The sequence below is a fragment of the Pongo abelii genome, chromosome 19 (assembly GCF_028885655.2).
Source record: "Pongo abelii isolate AG06213 chromosome 19, NHGRI_mPonAbe1-v2.0_pri, whole genome shotgun sequence".
In the NCBI taxonomy this organism is placed as follows: Eukaryota; Metazoa; Chordata; class Mammalia; order Primates; family Hominidae; genus Pongo; species Pongo abelii.
This window is the reverse complement of record NC_072004.2, coordinates 1,803,187-1,825,533: the sequence shown is the minus strand read 5'-3', so window position 1 is coordinate 1,825,533 and position 22,347 is coordinate 1,803,187. Positions and strand designations below refer to the sequence as shown.

At 53.3% G+C, this 22,347-nt stretch overlaps 1 long non-coding RNA gene across 2 annotated transcripts; it reads left to right on the top strand.

Annotated features, from left to right (window-relative positions):
* The first annotated feature begins 68 nt into the window (after positions 1-68).
* LOC129051181 (uncharacterized) lies at positions 69-13,901 on the top strand. Of its 2 annotated transcripts, XR_010138051.1 has the most exons (4): positions 69-9,051; positions 9,235-9,306; positions 9,548-9,613; positions 10,362-10,903. It is a non-coding gene; the product is annotated as an uncharacterized LOC129051181 (long non-coding RNA). The 2 variants fall into 2 exon arrangements; XR_010138052.1 differs by lacking the exon at positions 10,362-10,903 and adding an exon at positions 12,794-13,901 and having other exon boundaries at positions 93-9,306.
* Positions 13,902-22,347: the final 8,446 nt, after the last annotated feature.

Sequence of the window (22,347 nt, the reverse complement as noted above, 5' to 3'; positions counted from 1 at the left end):
CATGGCAACAGACCGAGGTGTCGTAAGCACAGGATTCTGACCTCACAGCAGGATGGGGAAGGAGAAAACGCGCACGGGGAGGGGGTGGAGGTGGGGGAGGTGGGGGAGGTGGGGGGAAGCGAAGCCCTAAGATGGGCGGAGAGAAGCAGATGTGGAGGTGATGGCGAAGACCCAGATATAAGCAGGTCAGGCAGGTGGGTGGAGGAACCACGCCTTTGGTGGGCAGTAAAGGCCGTGTGGTGGTCCTAGCTTGGGCCGACCGAGGAAGCTGAGTTGCCCCGTCGTCTTGGAATAGTCACAAACTTGTGTGTGACTTGTGCCCTCCACGTGGGTCGGTGCAGTTCAGGGGGAAACGCCGGCTGCCTTGGCTGTGGTATGGAAGAGTCTCTGGGGCTAGTTGGAGAAACCGCTTCGCAGACACACCCCAGGTCCTCCTTTTCCCTGCAGAAAGGGACAAAAGGTCCTTTCAGCAACCCAGCAGTGCTGGCCAAAGTGTCTTTGCACAGAGAAGGTGCTTTTTACAGATCTGAGCACAAGCCCGGGTCTGAGAAACTTGGGCCTGGAGCATGCAAACTTGCCCCGGTCGGGAAGGCTTCCCAGACAGCTCTAAGAGGCCGCCATGTCTGGGCTGCAGGTCTGTGATAGGGATAATGGAGAGGAACTGACATCTCATTTCCCTTTTGGTCTTTTGTCTTTTGGCAGTTTATAGTTAAAAATGAGCCACCAAGCAGCCCACGCACTTTATTTATATGGTTTAGGTGCCCAGGGAGGCTCCAGCGGCCTCCGAGAGCCTTTCTCACCCACCCTGGCTAGCCAGAGGCCCAGCTGTGGATGAGCCCAGTGCATTGTAGGGGCCGCTCCCCGGGGGAGGCTCCTCACCCTGCACAAGAGGAGGCCACCGGAGGCTTAGCAGTCACGTGTGTTTGCCACTCGGGCTGTTTTTTCCTTCCTGCACAGCCTGGTTGGCTGGAGAGGTTCCACCAATAGGTTTCCACCTGGATTGGCCCAAAGGAAGCAGAGCAGAGAAGCCCTTCACTGGGCTGGGCTCAGCCTAGGTGACCTGGAGACCGCCCCTAGGACATTGTGTGGACGGGTGACTTGTGTTGGTTCTTTCCTGGGCAGGCAGTTTTCTCTCTTGGCCCCAGATCTGATCTTTTGGATTAGTTTCTTCCGCACACACGTATAGGACACTCAGATTCTCTGTATGGATTCTAGGTAGGCGCCCAAAGCCAAAAGCATGCCTGAGGCTAATGCGCAGGGAGGTGGCCATTGAAGTGTCTGCTTCTAGAATTGTTCCCAAAGTCTCCAAGCAAATATGATATAGGAGGCCAGGTGCGGTGGCTCATGGCTGTAATCCCAGCATTTTGAGAGGCCAAGGTAGGAGGATCACTTGAGACCAGGAGTTCGAGGCCAGCTTGGGCAGCAGAGTGCGACTCCGTCTCTACAGAAAAAAATTTTTTTTGAGACAGAGTTTCACTCTGTTGCCCAGGCTGGAGTGCAGTGGTGCAATCTCAGCTAACTGCAACCTCTGCCTTCCAGATTCAAGCAATTCTCCCGCTTCAGCCTCCCAAGTAGCTAGGACTACAGCTGTACGCCACCATGCTTGACTCATTTTTTGTATTTTTAGTAGAGATGGGATTTTGCCATGTTGGCCAGGCTGGTCTCAAACTCCTGGTCTCAAGTGATCCGCCCACCTCAGCCTCCTGAAGTGCTGGGATTACAGGTGTGAGTCACTGCACCCAGCCAAAATTTTAAAAAATTTGCAGTGGCGTACACTGGTAGTCCCAGCTACTTGGGAGGCTGAGGTGGGAGGATCACTTGAGTCTGAGAGGTGGGGGCTGCAGTGGGCTGAGATTGTGCAACTACCCTCCAGCCTGGGGGACAAAGCCAGACCCTATTAAAAAAAAAAAAAAAAGGCCGGGCGCGGTGGCTCACACCTGTAATCCCAGCACTTTGGGAGGCCGAGTTGGGAGGATCACCTGAGGTCAGGAGTTCGAGACCAGCCTGGCCAACAAGGTGAAACCCCATCTCTACTAAAAATACAAAAATTAGCCGGGCGTGCTGGCTCATGCCTGTAATCCCAGCTCCTTGGGAAGTTGAGGCAGGAGAATTGTTTGAACCCGGGAGGCGGAGGTTGCAGTGAGCCAAGATCGCACCACTGCACTCCAGCCCGGGAGAAGATGCGAGACTCCGTCTCAAAAAAAAAAAAAAAAAAAAAAGGTATGGGATGTATTTAAATAGTTCTTGCTGTTTTCTTGCCTATAATATGCAGAGCCCTATGTGGGGTCCTGGACCTGAGGGAGTGTAATAATTTAATTGTGATTCTGAAAAGGGTTTGAAAGATGAAGAAAGAGTAGCCCTCCCTAGATCCTGTGGGGAGGAGGGAAGAGAAAAAACCCCTCATCTTTCTGCAAAGGGCAGGGCTCACGGTCTTGATAATGGGGTGCCCTGTGCAGTGAGGGGTGCAGTGGTATGAAGCCCCAGAGGAGGAGGAAGGCGGGAGCAGACCTTGGGCCATAAGGATCATCTCTCAGATTCCTGGTTGTCCTAGTAAAACTATCCCCTGGCATGACATTTTGGGAGGGCTGAGGGGACTGCCTTGCATCTCTTAATGAAAGGACTCTACTGGCCACAGCCCCACCTCTGTGAACTAGAACAACCCCAGTGGGACCAAACTGCTGACAGTGCTGGTAGCTGAAGGCTTCAGCAGCTGCCCTCCCTGCTTCTCCATCTCGTGGCCTAGCTGGCAAAACCAGGGATATTAAAAGCAAGCCTCTGGTTAAGAGGTGAGAGGCAGCAGGGCAAGCGATGCCCCAAGCCACCCGGCAACATCCATGAAGGAAGGGCGGCCCGCTGGGGGGTTTGCTTTGCCAGAAGTGGCCTACTTAAGGTCGGGACCCGTGGTTTTCATGTGTAGACCTATAAAAACAGAATGCAAATCAAGAGCCTCTGGGCTAATACAGAACCTTTCCTTAAAGTTTTTGTCTTGTTAAGCAAGAAAATAGAGTGCCAAGTAGGCTTTGTTAAGTGGCAGTCTAATTAATTATTTAAAATCTTGTAACTGTCTTTCATTAGAATTTATCTGTACATCAACCACAAAATCAGTCAAACACACTCATTTATAAGTTAATGCCATCCCTGAATAATTCAGCAAGAGCTAGATTAAGGCCTGCAACCCAGTACGATGTATTTGGTTCCATTGGTTTCCACGGGTAGATGGGCTGGTCTGGTGGTGGATTTGGGCTTCTCTTTTGTGGGAAGAAGGGAAGGCAAAGGGAAGGAGGGACCATGGTGGCATCAGATGCTTGCTTCACTTGAATCCAGAGCTCCTCTAGGTGTTTGGAGAGTCTTCAAGTGGCCAGATTTGGGCAGGCTACATCTCTGCCTCTCTCTGGGGGCAACCAAGACTTGGAGCTATTAGTAATACAGCTGCCCTTAACCCCAGTGGCGAGGGTGAGAGAAGAGTGTTCCCTGCATGGCCAAGATACTCTTTTCTGCTGCAGAGGAAGTGTAGAGGGGAGATAGAAGAACCCTTATCAAGGAGGCTGAGCTGTGAGACTTTTTAGCCCAAATCCAGGTGCAGAAGTCAAATTTCGGTCTTCGCAGCCCATTTCTGTCCCAGTCAAGGCATGTAGCCTGGTGGAACCAATCTCACCAAAACAGCTTCTCTCCTTAGGAGCTCCTGGGCTGCTGCGCTCCTCACAGCTCCGGGTCATTATGCCAGAAAAAAGAAGCCAAGAGGAGAGATTTTAGGGGAGCACCCTGACAGAGAGGAGAGGCAGAGCGAGTTGCTAAGTAAAGCCCATGCATGCATTTTCTCACCAGTAGCCAGAATAACAGCAAGGACAGCAGAGTGATGTTCCCTGTGAGCTCAGACAACATAGAAAATGTGTTTTGGTTCGGTTCCCACCATGCCAGCACGGGAAAGAATTCCTTACTGCAGAGTGTTCAGGTCCATTTTCTACAGGGAAACTGTTCATGACCCAAACTCCCAGCACGAGCCCTCGTTCCTCCACAGTAGGAGTGAACTTCGGAGTTTCTGGCCTCCTCCTCAGCTTGCCGACCAGGAGCCCTCTGGGCGGTTACATGGCTCTGTTGATGGAGACCAGATAGAGACTCGAAGCAGACACACACTCCATGCCAGGAGAGGTTCTTGGCCGAGTTTGAGAAGTCTCAGGAGGAAAAGGCAGGCGAAGGGGTAGGTGTTTGCCCCTGGCCAGTGGTGGAGTTGAAAGCAGATGGCATCAAGGAGGGGGAGTTGTGTGGGGCGAATCCAACTCCAAGCTCTGGCCATGTCTTTGGGATGAGGCTTTAAAAAGGACAGAGCGGTTCACTTGCTGGAGATGAGAAGGAGGGCCAGGCGTCGTGAAGGATGTCGAGAGCAGAACTGCCTGGTACCATCTGCAGTGAAGTAGTGGTTAAGGTTAAAGCAGAGAGGAGATGACAGGGAGGGAACAGATGGTCGAGGCAGCAAAATAGCTGGCGAAACGGGAACGGAGCCTCCAGGGACGGCAGAAGCCAGGACCTCCACACAGAGTGCCGGAAGCAGCCCTTTCCTCGGGGTGCAGTGGCCGGACCTCCCTGGGCAGAAGTGAGACAGAGAGAGGAGTTGGGAAGGGACCCCAGCGTGAGGGCCCCCCCAAGGCCTGGAGAAGACTGAGGGAAGCATCAGCTCCAAGGCTAGGGCTGCAGGAGCAGGGGCCTCCGGGGATGTCGAGGAACTGGAGAGAGGAGCCCGCTGACTTGGTGTCCATCACTAGAATGAGTTGCAGCCACCTCGGGCTTCACAGAGCCTGCCCAGCCAAGCCTGCTGGGAGGAGATATGGATGCTAGCTGGAAACAGGCAGCAGGCAATAACCTGCTCTTCCCCACCTGCCCATCCCTGTCCACATGCTGCTAATAGCCGCTTGTGTTTACTGAGCACTTGTTACAGCCTCACTGAGTGTGCTCTACGCCTTATCTCATGCCACCTCCACCCCCACCCTGCAGGATCCGTCTGTGCTCATTCCTCCGTGTCAGATGAGGAAACTGAGGCATAGCTAGCTGGAGTCCCTTTCCCTGGGCCACCCAGCCGGCACACTGCTGAGTCAGGATGCAGCCCCCGCTCTGTCTGTCAAGCCCACTCTCTCCCTTGCTCTCTGGACCTCTGTGCTCCACTGTCTCACGTGCCCATCTGTCTTGAGTTCTCTGACATTTGTTTTGTGGGGCGCTGGGCGCTGCTGATTCATTTCTGGCTTCTCACAGAGCTTGCTGGTGGTTCCCATGCACTCCCCTGTGCGGTTCCTCAGGAGCCTCTCTGGCTGGGATCTGGGACTCCTGGGGCCTGAGCTGCTGTCTCATATGTCCTCTCCTATTCCCTCTCCCCCAGTGTCTGGAAGACACAGTCCTCACCTCTGTCTCCTGCCCTGGTTTCTTCCTTGGGGACAGAGATGGGGCAGTGGGCCAGGAACCCTCCTGCCTGCTTTCATGCCTCTGAGGAAGGCCCAGGGCCATGGATTATTGGGGGGCTGTGCTCTGCTTGGGGTCTCAGCCCTCTCCATGGTTTGCTCTCCCTAGCTTCCCTTCCAGGGTGACCTGATGGACTTGCTAGCACAGCCCCGGAACACACTGGCTCCTCCACCTATACCTGCCCCTCTTGCCTTGTAGTGCTCCCTACCTCCTGGGGGGCCTTCCCACAGCCCAGCCCTAGCCTGCCAGGCAGGATGGCAGCTGCAGGGCTCAGCTGTCCTCCAGAAAGGGCTTCTCCTGTCCCCTTCCAGCCACAGTTGAGTCCCAGAGAGGTCAATTCTCCCCATGATTCTTTAGGAAAAGAAAGATGAAACAAGGCAGAGAGTCTAGCGGATCTTAGGGTGCAGGAGTGTGGAATCCCGCTTCAGAGTAGAGGCCTCCTCCGCTGTGGTGAGGCGCGTGCTTCCGAACCTGTGATCACTGTCTAACCAGTCAGCGAAGCGTGGAAACGAAACTGCAAACAGCCCCTGCTATCTGATTCAGGAGAGTCGCTCTGGAGGCCTCTGTGCTGGCACAGCAAAAGAGTTGGCACCATAGTGCGTGTGTGTGTGTGTGTGTGTGTGTGTGTACACAGAAACACACCTGGCAAAGCACGCAACAGGCCCCCTGGAGTGTGTGTGCCAGAGGTCACTGTTGCAGAGCAGGACCCCCTAGTGCACCACAGCCTCTGCCGGCACCCATACCATTGGTCCACTAGCAGGGCTTGGCGCCGTGGCACGCTGGTGAGCCACTCAGTGGGGGCAGGGGCTCCCAGGAGTGGGCGGGCCAGTGCTGTGTGTGCCACATGTCAGGAGCAACACTTGCTGAGTGGGTATGTGGCTCGCCCTCACAGGGGGTGGGTGGGCACGACTCATGACATGTCTGCCAGGGGACGGACCACTGCAGCCCCCAGCGATGGGCCGCTTGGCAGCTCACTGAGTTGATTCCAGAGGGTAGTGGCATCATGGTGACAACTGCGTGAGCAAGGGTCTTTCCCAAGTCAGGACAAAAGCTGGGCTCCCAACTTTCAGCCCACTGAGGTGGTAGAAAGTTTGCTTCTGCCTCCAAAATCATCCCCGCAGGGTTTGCTATCTCTTTCTGGGCACCAGAACCAGCACACAGTGAAGGGGGCCTTTACATATGCTTATGTTGAGAGATTCGTGAGGCCCTAGGGGGGAAACTGGCATTCTTCTGACCATGATTTATTTATAGGGTGATAGGATGATGGGGATATGGAGGCTAAGGTGCCTCCATTAGTGAGAAGCACACAAGGCAAGAAGCCTTGCTCTGCATTTGACATTTAGTGGGGCGACTCCTACCAGCGAGCTGCTTTTTCTTTTAGAAGGTTTTGCCTTTAATGTTCTATTCATGGGCTTGTCTGAGCAAGCTGGGAAAAGGAAGGAGCACGTGTGGAGGTGGGCCTGGGGTCTACAGCCAGCCAGCCTCAGGGGAGGCAGGGCCGAGGGAGGTCACTTGATGGCCAGTGTGGGGCACCTGGGCAGGCTGGACGCTGGGGACAATGGTTATGCTCTGGCGCTGCAGCCTGGCCACCCGCCTGCCTGCCTGCTGCCGCCTGTCGCTGGCACATGCCGCATGCCACACGCTGCGTCTCTCTGTCTCTCATCACACGCTGCCAGACTCCGTCTCTCACTGCAGCTCTGTATGCAACCCTGGCTTTGCCCTTGCCACAGCCCTTTCCTTTCCAGGAACTGTGGGGCTGTGGAAAGACCACCGAAGCTGGCACCCTGGGGCTGTGTTCGGTCAGCTCCGGGGCAGACTCAGTAGAACCCCAAACGTTTCCTCGTCTCTGGGCCTCAGTTTACTCATCTGTAATATGACTAGATCAATGGTCTTTCAAAGTTTTTTTTGTTTTTTGTTTTTGTTTTTGAGACGGAGTCTCACTGTGTCACCCAGGCTGGAGTGCAGTGGTGTGATCTTGGCTCACTGCAACTTCTGCCTCCTGGGTTCAAGTGATTCTCCTGCCTCAGCCTCCCAAGTAGCTGGGGTTACAGGCACCTGCCACCACAACTGGCTAATTTTTGTATTTTTAGTAGAAACGGGGTTTCACTATGTTGGCCAGGCTGGTCTCAAACTCCTAACCTCAGGTGATCCTCCCAACTCGGCCTCCCAAAGTGCTGGGATTACAGCGTGAGCCACCGCGCCCGGCCTTCGAAGGTTTTTCAATAGCAGGAGTTTCTTCAAATGGTACCTAATGTCAGAGCCCAGGGCAGGGGGGCCATGATCAGAGCCAGAGCCAGGGGGAAGGGCTTTCTCCCTTGGCCTCGGTGCCACCCTGGCCGCCCCTCCAGCTTGGAGGCTCTGGAGTCCCCTGTGGTCCCTCCTAGCAGGACATAGGAAGCCACTGGGTGTGCTGAGCGTTGTGTGTTAACAAGGAGGACTGTCCGCTGTCCACAGGGTGAGGGGTTTGAGTTCTGTCACCTGCGGCTGGTGGGATGTTGCATCCCCTCCTTTCGGACCCCTTGTGGCCGCTCGGCTCTCTCCGCCGGGATCGAGGAAGGGGTTGTCCACACTTGGAGTCTCCTTATTCTCACCTCTCACTCCTCAAGCCAGACCCTGCTTTTTCTCCGGCATCCACAGTCACTGCTCTGGCTTGACGCTAAACCCGACAGACCTTTTCCTTATCTCCTTGACCTTCTGGGGCATTGGCCCTGTTAGCCGTCCTGCTTCCCCGGCTTCCCTGATAGCAGCCTCCGTGGTTCTGCGGCTGCCCCTCTCGGCCGTCTTGGCCAGCTTCCCTCCTCTTGCCACCTCTCCAATGTGGCACCTCCCCGGGCAGCGCCATGCTTGGCTCTGGGGGCTTTCAGCACGGCCGTGGCTGCAGTGGCCGGCCATTGACTGACTCCCCGGATATCCCATCTCCAGCCTCTGATGTCCAGAGCCACCTGCCCACCGACCCCCAGTGCCCTCATTGGTGGCCTCAAAGGCTTCTCAAACCCGGCGTGTCTGAAATTGCCTCTTCCTCAATTTCCCCATCATGGCATCTGGCACCATTGGTCTCCAGCCACCCCCAGCCCAAGAGCTGACCCCTGCCCTCCCCACACCCTCCGTCCCTCACGAAGCCCTACCCTCCTCCCATGATGCCCTTCGCACCTCCTCCGCCACTGCCTGCTCTGCCTCCACCTGAGCCCAGGCCACCATTGTCTCCTGACCCTCCCAGCAGCCTCCTGTCTTGCCTTTGCTGAAACCAGGCCTTACACAGTGACCGGATTCCACAGTGCCCTGTGCTCTTGTCTCTCTTCTTAGAACCCTTCAGCGATTCCCTTTTTCATCAGGGGATGACCTGCCATGTATGTCCTTCCCCCTGGCCCCACCACAGCTCTGGCCTTCTTTCTCCCTACTGCTTTGAACTCTGAGCTCCAAGTCTACCGAATTTCTCTGGATTCAATTGAATCATGTTCTTTTTTTTTTTTTTTCCTTTGAGATGGAGTCTTGCCCTGTCGTCCAGGCTGGAGTGCAGTGGCGCAATCTCAGCTCACTGCAACCTCTGTCTCCCAGATTCAAGCGATTCTCCTGTCTCAGCCTCCTGAGTAGCTGGGATTCCAGGTGCACACCACCACACCCGGCTAATTTTTGTATTTTTAGTAGAGACAAGGTTTTTGCCATGTCGGCCAGGCTGGTCTCGAACTCCTGACCTCAGGTGATCTGCCTGCCTCGGCCTCCCAAAGCACAGGAATTACAGGCGTGAGCCACTGCGCCCAGCCTGAATCATGTTCTTTTGTCTCGAAGGATTTGCTCAAGCAGCTCATTCCGCCTAGAACACTCACTCCGTGGCTGCTTCCCCCGCACTCCCGTCCTCAGGTCTCAACTTACACACATCTTCTGGGGAAGGCCCCTCCATGCCTTGAATGGGGAGAGTGGGGGGTCCTGAGAGCTCTGTGGGGCTCTGCACATCCCTGTCATGGTACTCAGCCTGCCTTGTTGCCATGGTAATACTTTTACGTGATCTGTCTTCCCCGCCGGATGGTGAGTTCCATGAGGAGACTGGAACTTCTCCACCCTGTGCCCCTCCAGATCCCTCATGCTGCTCTCTGTCCTCCAGGGTTGGCCTGTCCAAGTTCAACAGTGGGCTTCCACACCCTCCCACTTCCAGCTGGACTGGCCAAGGGTGAGTCCCCTTGGGCACTGGGTGTCCCTCCCAAAAGGTCACCCAAAGATTTTCCCAGAAGCACAACCTGAGTTTCAAAAATTCAAGCAAGTAGTTTATTTGGGATATGATCCAAGGAAATGCCAGGAGGTGAGTGAGAGGGTGAAACAGAGAAGGGGAGAAGCCAATCAGGGACTCACTGGGTCAAGTGATTACCACTGTGGGTACCAGAGCTTAACCCTGCTGCACAACTTTGGGATGCAGTCTAGAACCCGCACCTCGAAGTTATCAAACCCCAAGGGTGAGGGAGCTGGGGTATTTATGTATGTTCCAGGGTGAGGGAGCTGGGGTATTTATGTTGCAGCGCCCACCGGTCACTGGCTGAGTCTTGTTCCTGTGTCGGTATTCTTTCCCAGCACATTTGGGCTGCTCTGTAGGGGAGCAAAGCCAGCTCCGCTGCTAGAGAAAGCCCTGAGGCAAAGAAATGCAAGTCTTGGCAGCTGGAAGTCAGGCTGGTGTGCCGAAATGGTCAAAGCCAGGGCTGTGGGCAGGCCCTCGCAGTATCTGCTACACAGACCCTGCCACTAGCCCTCCTGGCAGCTCTTTCTACCTCTCAGTTCAGTAACAGCTCCCCCTCACTCAGCCCTGGGGGTCTGTATGTGTTGGGGGTGGTTATGACATTATCTCTTAGGGCTTCCCTGTCCCCCTCACTTCTCTCTTCTTCTTTATTCATCAAATTACTCAATCTGAAAATGCTCTTTCCTATCAGGACCCCGCTAAAACAGCATCCTACACAAAATAGAACATAGCAGGCCGGGCGCAGTGGCTCACGCCTGTCATCCCAGCACTTTGGGAGGCCGAGGAGGGCGGATCACCTGAGGTCACAAGTTCGAGACTAGCCTGGTCAACATCATGAAATCCTGTCTGTACTAAAAATACAAAATTTAGCCGGGCATGGTGGCGGGTGCCTATAATTCCAGCTACTTGGGAGGCTGAGGCAGGAGAACTGCTTGAACACAGGAGGTGGAGGTTGCGGTGAGCCAAGATCGTGCCACTTCACTCCAGCCTGGGTGACAGAGTGAGACTCCATCTCAGAAAAAAAAAAAAAAAAAGAAGAAGAACATAGCACATAGTGACATTAGGTAAAAAGGGCTGGATCAGTAAACTTGAGTTGAATGGCTAATAAATGTTGGTTGAATAATCGTACATAGATTGGACCACAAGAAACTTAGTACCAAAACCTAATATTTATATTGTTCTGTAACCATAAGAAAAATTAAATCATGATCTAGGGCTTAAAAAAAAAAAAAACAGAGAGAGAGAGGGAGAAAAAGAGAAAGAAAAAAATAGAAACAGTACCAGGAACCAGGAGGAAATGGGGAATTTTTAGTGAGGAGGATGTAGAGAAGAGTCCTACCACGCACTTTTCCCTGTGCAATGCCTCATTAAAAGCAGAAAACGCACGTCTCATTAGTCCCAAGTTACAGATGAGGATACCGAGGCTCCGAGGGGCTAAGTAGCTTGGTCAGGGCCTTAGGGCCGCCTCACCCCAGCCCAGCTGTGTTCCTCGTGGTCCCAGGAAGCCAGCAGGCACGGAAAGACTGGCCTTCTGGACCACAGAGGACACCCAGCAGAGCAGGTGCTGTGTTAGGAAAATAAATAACCTCTCGCTTGGAAAAGTTTAGGTTGTACTTGGCAGATTTGTTTGGAACAAAATTTGCACTATCGACTCCGTGGCAAATGGAAACCTCTCGTGGACACTCTCTGGGCTTCAGAGATCTGAAATGTTTAAATGAGGCCGGACCAAACAGGATGAGACAAAATTGCCAGAGGAAGCTGAGCTCAGGTGGTGCCTGGGGTGAGAAGACTCTGCCTCTTTTGTCTTCGCTCCCATCTGTGAAATTGACTCGTTACTTTGAACTGCTTCCTCTCCTCCCAGGGAGGGCTCCAGGGGTGTTGCTCAGGCCTGCAGTTTAAAAAGAATCTCCCAAAGCGAGCGAGGGGCCAAGGGAAAGAGGCTCAGGAACTTCTTGGGCTATGCTCAAGAGAATGCACCAGCCAAAGGGGACAGTTTATCACTCACACGTGACTCGCGGGGTGGCAATTAGCCCCGGGGCTGCCTTGAGATTGTAGCGATGATCATCTTACCGTAATTGGCCCACTGCCCCGATGGGCTGGTATTTCTGCCTCCATGGCCAATTCTGATTGCAGCGATTTATGGGAGCTCATTGGAAATGGGGGATTATTGCAAGGGGATGAGTGACCTGGACTCCCAAAGCCTCCAGGCAAGGGAGTAGCTCCAGAATGTACAGCCCTCCGTGGACCCTCTCCCGGCCTGTCTGCCCTGGCCTCGCCCTCCACCCAGCCAGCTCCTCCTTTTGCCCCACATCCAAAGCCATGGACCCACCCCTTGCTCTCCAGCACGGCCTTTCACCTTCCCCTCCCACAGCTAAGTGCCTCCAATTCCTAGCTTTCCCAGCTTTATTTCACAGAAGGAAGAGCCCAGTGGAGCCAGCCATGTCATGACTCCTGTCGGACCATGTTACAGACCATGATCACCGACCAGTTCTCTATCCATGGATGAGCAGCCACCTTTTACCTTGTCAGCCAGGAGGGGTATAGAGGGCTCTCTCCATTTGACAAACGTTTATTTTTATTTCATTTTATTTTATTTTTTTGAGACGGAGTTTCACTCTTGTTGCCCAAGCCGGAGTGCAATGGCACGATCTCGGCTCACAGCAACCTCCGCCTCCCGGGTTCAAGCCATTCTCCTGCCTCAGCCTCCCGAGTAGCTGGGATTACAGGCATGCACCATCACGCCCGCCCGATTTTGTATTTTTAGTAGAGACGGGGTTTCTCCATGTTGGTCAGGCTGGTCTCGAACTCCAGACCTCAGGTGATCTGCCCACCTCGGCCTCCCAAAGTGCTGGGATTACAGGCGTAAGCCACCGCACCCGGCAGACAAACGTTTATTTAACAACGATTAACTGCCTGCCTACTGCTGGCTTGGCACTGAGGATGAAGCGATGAATAAAATCCAAGGCACTGAGCACGGTGGCTCACACCTGTGATCCCAACACTTAGGGAGGCCGAGATGGGAGGATCACTCGAACCCAGGATTTCAAGACCAGCCTGGGAAACATAGTGAGACCTCATCTGTACAAAGTGTTTTGTTTGTTTGTTTGTTTGTTTTTTAATTAGCCAGGCGTGCTGGTGTGTGACTGTAGTCCCAGCTATTTGGGAGGCTGAGGCGGGAGGATTGCTTGAGCCCAGGAGACCGTGGCTGCAATGAGTTGTGATCACACCACTGCACTCCAGCCTGGGTGGCAGAGCAAGACCCCATCTCTAAATAAATAAATAAATAAATAAATTCCAAGTTTCCTGGTTTTTTTTTGGAGCTTACATTCTAGTTGGGGTGGAGAAATAGACAATAAACAACTATATATATATTGAGACAGAGTCTTGCTCGGTAGCCTAGGCTGGAGTGCAGTGGCAAGATCTTGGCTCACTGCAACCTCCGTCTCCTGGGTTCAAGCGATTCTCGTGCCTCAGCCTTCTGAGTAGCTGGGATTACAGACACCTGCCATCGTGCCTGGCTAGTTTTTTATTTTTTATTATTATTTTTTATTTTTAGAAGAGGGGGTTTCACCATGTAGGCCAGGCTGGTCTCGAACTCCTGGCCTCAAGTGATCCACCCACATCGGCCTCCCAAAGTGCTGGGGATTATAGGTATGAGCTACCGTGCCTGGCTAAACAACTATATTCTATCAGGTGGGGTAAGTGCTTTGAAGAAAATTAATAGTTGAAGAACAGAGGGTGACCAGAGAGCGGTTATTTTAGGGAGATTGGCAGGGAAGTCTTTCTGATAGACGGACATTCGAACAGAGGCCTAAGTGGAGTGAGGGAATGAGGGAGGGTGCTGCAGACATTAGAGCTGCTTCTCCCTGGGGAGGGATCTCCTGGCAGAAGGAACAATAGCAGGTGCAAAGGCCCTGCGTCAGGCATGTGCTTGCTACAGTGCCTGGCTGTCTCCGTGGCTGGGGCTGTGGTCAGAGCCGGCATTCTCTGTTGTGTCCTGTGGAGTGGTTTGAGACTCCTTTGGAGAGTACCGGAACTTGCGGTCAGTCCCAAGTCCATCAGCCACTTGGCCAGGGGTTCAGGGACCAAGGCAACAGCTATGGCGGCGGGCAGGAGGAGAAGTGGCTGATCTGGGGATCCCCCTTTACATCGGGGTCAGATGCCTCTCTTTCTCGGCTGTTTATGTGGCCCAGGCTGCAGTTTGAGTATAAGGTCAGAGATTGATTCCCATGATGAGTCCTGCCTTTTTTTTTTTTTTTTTTTTTTTGAGACGGAGTCTTGCTCTGTCGTACAGGCTGGAGGGCAGTGGTGCGATATCGGCTCTCTGCAACCTCTGCTTCCCAGGTTCAAGCGGTTCTCCTGCCTCAGCCTCCAGAGTAGCTGGGAATACAGGTGCACACCACCACACCCAGCTAATTTTTTTTTTCTCCGAGATGGGGTCTTACTCTGTCGCCCAGGCTGGAGTACAGTGGCACGATCTCGGCTCATTGCAACCTCTGCCTCCTGGGTTCAAGCAATTCTCCTGCCTCAGCCTCTCGAGTAGCTGAGATTACAGGCACACACCACCACGCCTAGCTAATTTTTGTGTTTTTAGTAGAGATGTGATTCACCATGTTGGCCAGGCTGGTCTCAAACTCCTGACCTCACAACCCGCCCATCTCAGGCTCCCAAAGTGCTGGGATTACAGGCGTAAGCCACCACACTCGGCCAATGTTTGTACTTTTAGTAAAGACAGGGTTTCCCTGTGTTGACCAGGCTGGTCTTGAACTCCTGACCTCAGGTGATCCACTTGCCTCGGCCTCCCAAAGTGCTGGGATTACAGGTGTGAGCCACCACGCCCGGCGAACCCTGCCCTTTTACTCCACAGCATACAACACAGAACTTAGTTCTGTGCACAGCCTTGTCTTTTTCAGTCCCTGTCTCATTGATACATCACCCTTTTCTCCCCATTTACACCATCAGTTCCAGCCAGACTGGAGCCCCTGTGCCTTGTAGTCATTTCCTGAATGAACTCTCACTATGTTCCAGGCAGGGTTGGGAGCGAGTAAACCCTGGGCTGAGGCTCAGTCTGCAGGCCCAGGAAATTTACAACCTGCTAGGAGAGAGAAGCCACACCCTGGGTAAGTGAAAGGATGGTGTAGGTGATAAGGAAGGCACTTTCGAGCCGGGGGAAGGCAGCTGGAGGTGAAGTACCTGCTCCCCAGGTGCACCTGGGAGGCTTTGTGAGAGGAAGAGGGGCTTGACGGGAAGGTTGGAAAGGCTGGAGAGCAACGCGACAACCAGTGCTTAGGCCACGGTCACTGTTCGTGCCACGGAGCGGTGGCGGATCAGTTAGCGGTAGGGCAGATTGGTGGGAGCCCAACTGTTGCAAAGCCTCAAGAACCAGGGAGGAGGAGGGTTGGTTGACTCAACAGCCATAGAATTTTTTTGAACTTCCCAAATGCATACCCAGGGAGCAAACACTGGAAACCTACAGATTGGCAAAAAGAAGAAAATCACTACAACCCCACAGCCCAAAGAGCAAAGTGTGGGAAAGCTCACCCCTCCCAGGGCGTTCGTGCATTTCATAATCCGGCCACGCTTCCTTCCTACATTCACGCAGATGCACCCATCTCGTTTAATTAACAGTATTTCTCAAACACCTTCCTATGTTGGTAACTCCTTTTTTTTAATGTGTCAAATTTTTATTTTATTTTTTATTATGTTTGTAATTCTAAGCCTCAGTTTGGGGTGGTCTTTTTTTTTTTTTTTTTTTTGAGACAGAGTCTTGCTCTTGTTGCCCAGGCTGGATTGCAATGGCGTGATCTCGGCTCACCGCAACCTCTGCCTCCCGGGTTCAAGTGATTCTCCTGCCTCAGCCTCCCGAGTAGCTGGAATTACAGGCATGCACCACCACGCCCAGAAAATTTTGTATTTTTAGTAGAGACGGGGTTTCTCCATGTCGAGGCTGGTCACGAACTCCTGACCTCAGGTGATCCGCCCGCCTCGGCCTCCCAAAGTGCTGCGATTACAGGCATGAGCCACCGTGCACGGCTAGACAAGGTCTTAATCTGTCCTCTGGGCTAGAGTGCAGTGGCATGATCGTGTTTCACTTCAGCCTGTAAGTTCTGGGCTCAAGCAGTCCTCCCACCTCAGCCTTCCGAGTAGCTGAGACTACAGGTGTGCACCACCATGCCCAGATAATTTTTTTTTTTTAATGGAGTTTGCCCAGGCTGGTCTCGAACTCCCGACCTCAGGCAATCCTCCCACCTCGGCCTCCCAAAGTACTGGGATTACAGGCATGAGCCACCATGCCTGGCCTAAGCCTCAGCTTTTTGTTGTTGTTTGTTTTTTTGGTTTTGTTTTGAGACGGAGTCTTGCTCTGTCGCCCAGGCTGGAGTGCAGTGGTGCGATCTCAGCTCACTGCAACCTCCTCCTCTAGGGGTCAAGCGATTCTCCTGCCTCAGCCTCCCGAGTAGCTGGGATTACAGGCGTGTGCCACCATGCCCGGCTAATTCTTTTGTACTTTTAGTAGAGACGGGGTTTCACCATACTGGCCAGGCTGGTTCCAAACTCCTGACCTCATGGTCCGACCGCCTTGGCCTTCCAAAGTGCTGGCATTACAGGCGTGAGCCACTGTGTCCAGACAAGCCTCAGTTTTAACGGCTGCAAAATGCTTCATTGTAGGATTTGCCAGCACCCTCAGGTTGGCAAGACCACTGTTAGAGACCATGCCACAGCCATCATCTGGCAGCCTGGCCTACCCACTTTGTGAGTTTCTGAGCAGAGGCAAGGGAGCAGGATGAGCGGCCAGGGCCTTCACAGGGAGCTGGCTGGGTGGAGGCCAGAGCAGGAGGTTGGTGACATCCATTGGCACCACGCCAAGCAGCCAGACAGGACTTGAATTACTATCATCCAATTATTTGGAGAGGAAGAGAGAGAGAGAGAGAGAGTGTGTGTGTGTGTGTGTGTGTGTGTTGGGGCTGTGAACATGGCCTAGATCTCTAGTGAAGCTGACTGTGGGTGATCCAGAGGAAAGTGTACAGAGGCATTCGTTTTCTTTGGGATCTGGGTGGCTTGTGGCATCAGAAAACTGTGGCTGGAGTATGAGGAGGGGCATACCCCTTGCTTCTGATTTGGGCCAGGGGATTTCTGTGATTTTGACATATTTGTAGACTTTCAACTGTGGCACTAGAAGGGACCTTATAGCTGAGAAAATTGAAGCTCAGAGAGCTGCAGTGACTTGCCCAACATCATACGGCACTGGAAATGGTCAGCCAATGTGTTCCATAGAGGACGGTGGGTAACACATCCTTCATCTTTCCAGGACCCCATTGCCAACCTCTTCCTGTACCTCTACCCTGCTGAGCACACATTAAAAAAAAGAAAAGGCTGGGCACAGTGGCTCATGCCTGTAATCCCTGGTCTTTGGGAAGCTGAGGCAGGAGGATCGTTTGAGGTCAGGAGTTCAAGACCAGCCAACATGGCAAAATCCCGTCTCTACTAAAAAAAAAAAAAATGCAAAAATTAGCCAGGCATCGTGGCGTGCACCTGTAATCCTAGCTACTCAGGAGGCCGAGGGACAAGAATCACTTGAACCTGGGAGGCGGAAGTTGCAGTGAGCTGAGATCGTGCTACTGCACTCCAGCCTGGGCAACAGAGCAAGAGATTGTCTCAAAACAAAACAAAACAGAACAAACTTGGCCAGGTGTGGTGGCTCATTCCTATGATCCCAGCACTTTGGGAGGCTGAGGCGGGAGGGCCACTTGAGCCTGGGAAGTCAAGGCTGCAGTGAACCATGACTGCATCATTGCATCCCAGCCTGGGTGACTGAACAAAACCCTGTCTCAAAAAAACCAGCTGGGTGCAGTGGCTCATGCCTGTAATCCCAGCACTTTGGTAGGCTGAGGTGGGCGGATTGCCTGAGGTCAGGAGTTGGAGACCAGCCTGGCCAACAATGGAGAAACCCAGTCTCTACTAAAAATACAAAAAAATTAGCTGGGTGTGGTGGCGCGTGCCTGTAATCCCAGCTACTTGGGAGGCTGAAGCTTGAGAATTGCTTGAACCTGGGAGGCAGAGGTTACAGTGAGCCGAGATTGTGCCATTGCACTCCAGTCTGGGCCACAGAGCAAGGCTCTGTTGCCAAAAAACAAAAAAAAATTGCAAACCTCCCCCAAATATGACATTCCTAATTCCCCTTACCCTACCTATTAAAAGAAAAGAGGCCAGTCGTGGTGGCTCACACCTTTAATCCCAGCACTTTAGGAGGCCAAGGCGGGTGGATCACGAGGTCAAGAGATCGAGACCATCCTGGCTAACCCAGTGAAATCCCGTCTTTACTAAAAAATACAAAAAATAAGGCAGGCGTGGTGGCGGGGGCCGGTAGTCCCAGGTACTCGGGAGGCTGAGGCAGAAGAATTGCTGGAACCCGGGCGGCGGAGGTTGCAGTGAGCCGAGATCACGCCACTGCACTCCAGCCTGGGCGACAGAGCGAGACTCTGTGTCAAAAAAAAAGAAAAATAAAAAAGAAAGAGAAGGAGAGAGAGAGAGAGAGATGGTCTTGCTCTGTTGTCCAGGCTGGAGTGCAACAGTGCAATCCCAGCTCACTGCAGCCTTCACCTCCCGGGCTCAGGCGATCCTCCCACCTCAGCCTCCTGAGTAGTTGGAACGACAGGTGTACGCCACCACACCAGCCATGAGCCCTGTGGCCTCTCTGGACATACCAGTGACTGTCCTTTCTCAATGGAGGCTTCCTCCTCATCAGAGGAAAGGGCTTGGTAGGGAGGGCCTAATTGCAAAGGTCAGTGGCCAAGCCCTTCACCTCTGAGTGGAGTGATTAAGCCAGAGCCAGGTTGAAATCCTGGGAATTACCTTTTTTCTCCAGACTTGAGTTCATCTGTAAAATGGGCCTAATAATAGTACCTATCTTGTAGAGTTGTGAAGATTAAATAAGACAGTGCTTATGAAGCTCTTGGTGGCCGGATGTGGTGGCTCATACCTGTAATCCCAGCACTTTGGGAAGCCGAGGCAGGAGGATCACTTGAGCCCAGGAGTTTTGAGAACAGCATGGACAACATAGTGAGACCGCATCTCCACAAAACTTGAAAAACATTAGCCAAATATGGTGGTGTGCACCTGTAGTCCCAGCTACTGGAGAGGCTGAGGTAGGAGGATCGCTTGAGCCCAGGAGGTCGAGGCTACAGTGAGCTAAGATCATGCCACTGCACTCTAGCCTCGGCAACAGAGCCAGACCCTCCCTCAAAAATAAACAAATAAATAAAAATTTTGAAAGCTCTTGGCACTATATTGTGGCCTGACCCAGAACAGGAGCTCAATGAATGCCGCCATTCCTACTGCTAGTAGCAGTGGTAACTTCCTTCCCAGTATACTTCATGTGCCGGTCTTGCTACAGCCCACATCTCACTGCCCTTTGGAGTTTTGCTTCTCTGCATCCAGAGCTGTGTGAGTGATCAGGACAGACACATGCCAGCCCTGGCCAGGGGCAGGAAACTCAAGAACAGCAGGGACAGGTCACATAGGGTGGAGGGGGCCACCCTGTTTGCCAAGGACTATCCTTGCTCTGTCCTGAACCCTCTGCCCTCTCTGCCCGGGGCCAGGGAGAAGTCCCCTAAGGCGGTGCAGGCAGAGCTGTGGTAAAGTATTTTATAGTGGTTTCCATTCGCTTGGAAAAGTGAGATGAGGGTGAAGGCCTCCCCAGAAAACTGATGCATCATCCAAGAACCGCCAGTCCACAGCCTTGACCTCCAGGCAGCCACTTCTTCCTTGTCTCTGAAACAGGGTCCCCCGATTGGAAAAGAAAGCCCCGCCTCAGCCCAGTGCCTCTGCCTCCTGGCCTGCAAAATAGACACTGCTTCTTTGTTTTGTTTTTTGCTTTTTTTTTTTTTTTTTTTTTGAGACGAGTCTCGCTCTGTCGCCCAGGCTGGAGTGCAGCGGTGCGATCTCGGCTCACTCCAAGTTTTGCCTCCCAGGTTCACACCATTCTCGTGCCTCAGCTTCCCGAGTAGCTGGGACTACAGGCACCCACCACCACACCCGGCTAATTTTTTGTATTTTTAGTAGAGACGGAGTTTCACCGTGTTAGCCAGGATGGTGTTGATCTCTTGACCTCATGATCCGCCCGCCTCGGCCTCCCAAAGTACTGGGATTACAGGCGTGAGCCACCGCGCCCAGCCTGCTTTTTGTTTTTTTGAGACAGGGTCTCGCTCTGTTGCCCAGGCTGGAGTGCAGTGGTGCAACCTCGGCTCACTGCAACCTCTGCCTCCGGGGTTCAAGTGATTCTCCTGCCTCAGCCTCCTGAGTAGCTGGGATTACAGGCACCTGCCACCACGCCCAGCTAAGTTTCGTATTTTTAGTAGAGACCGGGTTTCGCCATGTTGGCCAGGCTGGTCTCGAACTCCTAACCTCAAGTGATCTGCCCACCTCGGACTCCCAAAGTGCTGGGATTACAGGCATGAGCCACCGTGCCTGGCCAAGCAGTGTCTGCTGCTTCTTGCTTGGTTCCTCTTGAAGTTAATGCTGGTCTGCTCGGGTTTTCCTGCTGTTTCCGTAGATTGCGCCAAGCAGACAGGGGCTGGGGCCCTGGGGCCAGGCAGGTGGGACTCAGGCTACTGCTTTGCCATTTACCAGGTGCCTGACCCTGGGCAGATGCTTTAAATCCTTCTGGCCGCAGTTTTGTCATCTGAAAAGTGGGGTTAATGCCATCTGCCTTCTGGGGCTTTGAGAGTTTGTGACAAAGTGGATGTAGCGTGCCTTCTTGTGGTGGAGCAAGGCCTCTGGGAGCCGCTGCTGCTGTTCCTCCTGTGTCACTGTCCTCTATCACTGCAGCCATGGACGAGGCCTCTCGGTGCCAGGCTCTGGGGGGACTCTGGACACCGAAATCAAAATGCCACAGTCCTCTTCTTGGTGGGCTTGCCTCCCTGGCCTTTCTCCTCACCGTAGATCCCTCTTGCCTTGCCCTATTTTAGGAGCCACAACAAAAGAGGCTGTGTCACCCGCCCGTCTGCCAGCCTGCAGGATCAGGTATCGGAGGCCTTCAGGACCCTCATAGGCTGCCTTGGCATCTTTGCACCACGCTTATGCCTGCCCCCATTCGGCAGGCAGATCCAATCCCTGGGAGGATAAGGGTATGTTCTGGAAGCTGGCAGTGCCCCCTAGTGAAGCCCTCAGAAGCCTGGGGCGAGAGCTGTCACCTCCCCCACAGAGAAAGCTGGAATCGATTTCTCTCTCGCCACTCCCTTGAAAAGAACAGCAACACAAGGGAAGGCCTGTTATTGGTGGAGGGTTTGTCCTGAGAGAGCAGCAGGTACATAAAAAAATAGCTGGGGCGACACGCCCGCCTCGGACCCAGCCTGTGCAGCCCAAAACGGGGGCACCGATCCTTCCCGCCCCACCCTCGCTGCTGAGTTGGGTCTGGGCCCCTCCTGGTAGCTGGGGTATGGAGGACCCTGGCTGCCACCCCTGCCTCCTCGCCGTGACCTGACTTTCCCTCCGCCCCCCACTGGGAACTGGCCAGAGTGTTTTTACTAACAAGCTAGCCATGTCACAATCTCAACAGAGAGAGAGGGGCGAGGGGAGGAAGAGAGAGGGAGAGAGAGAGAGAAAAGGAAGGAAGGAAGGAAGGGAGGGAGGGAGGAGGGAAGAGAGAGAGGAAATAAAGAAAGAGAGGCCGGGCGTGGTGGCTCACTCCTCTAATCCCAGCACTTTGGAAGGCCGAGGAGGGTGGATCACGAGATCAGGAGATTGAGACCATCCTGGCTAACACGGTGAAATCCCGTCTCTACTAAAAATACAAAAACAAAATTAGCCAGGCGTGGTGGCGGGCGCCTGCAGTCCCAGCTACCGGGGAGGCTGAGGCTGGAGAATGACGTGAACTCGGGAGGCGGAGCTTGCAGTGAGCCGAGATCGCACCACTGCACTCCAGCCTGGGAGACAGAGCGAGACCTCGTCTCAAAAAAAAATTAAAATTAAAATTAAAATTAAAAATTAAAAAAAGAGAAAGAGAGAAAGAAAAAAGAAAGGAGGGAGGGAGGGAAGGAAGGAAGAAAGGGAAAGAAGGAAGGAAGGAAGATAGTCCTTGCAGAAATGCCGCTGCAGTGTCTGCCAGGACCTAAGATCTCGTACCATCTATTTTTTAATAATTGAGGGTAATAAATATGTATTTCTTTCTCCTCATCACCCCCCATCCTCCGAAGCTTGTCAGCTCCCTGCGTCTCTCCTCTGATCAGACCAAGTCTTTCCCAAGCAAAAAAAAAATCCTTTAAGCAAAAAGGATTAAAACCTTGAAAGTAGGTCTGCCTCAGCTCCCCCTACTCCCTCCCCTCCCCTCCCCCAGGGCTGAAGTGAAGAGGCCCCTCAGGGGAGCCGAGGACAGGCGTGGGCTGATACCGCAAACCCCGAGTGGGGACCTTAGCAGGGGAGAATCCCGCAGCCACCCCTTCCCGCAGCCCGTCTAGTCCTGGGGGAGGCAGCCTAGCCCGGCCCAACTCTCCACTGCCCATTGAGGAGGGGCTGCTCGAGAACAAGGGTGCCCTAGTCCCCAGCAGTACAGGACATAGGAAGGCGGCCTTTGGTCTCAGAAAGACCCAGTTCTACCGTGCAGCATGTGCTTTAGGGGCCTGTGTGACCTTGGGACAAGCACTTGAGTCTCAGTTTCTACATCTGGAAAATGGGAATATAAA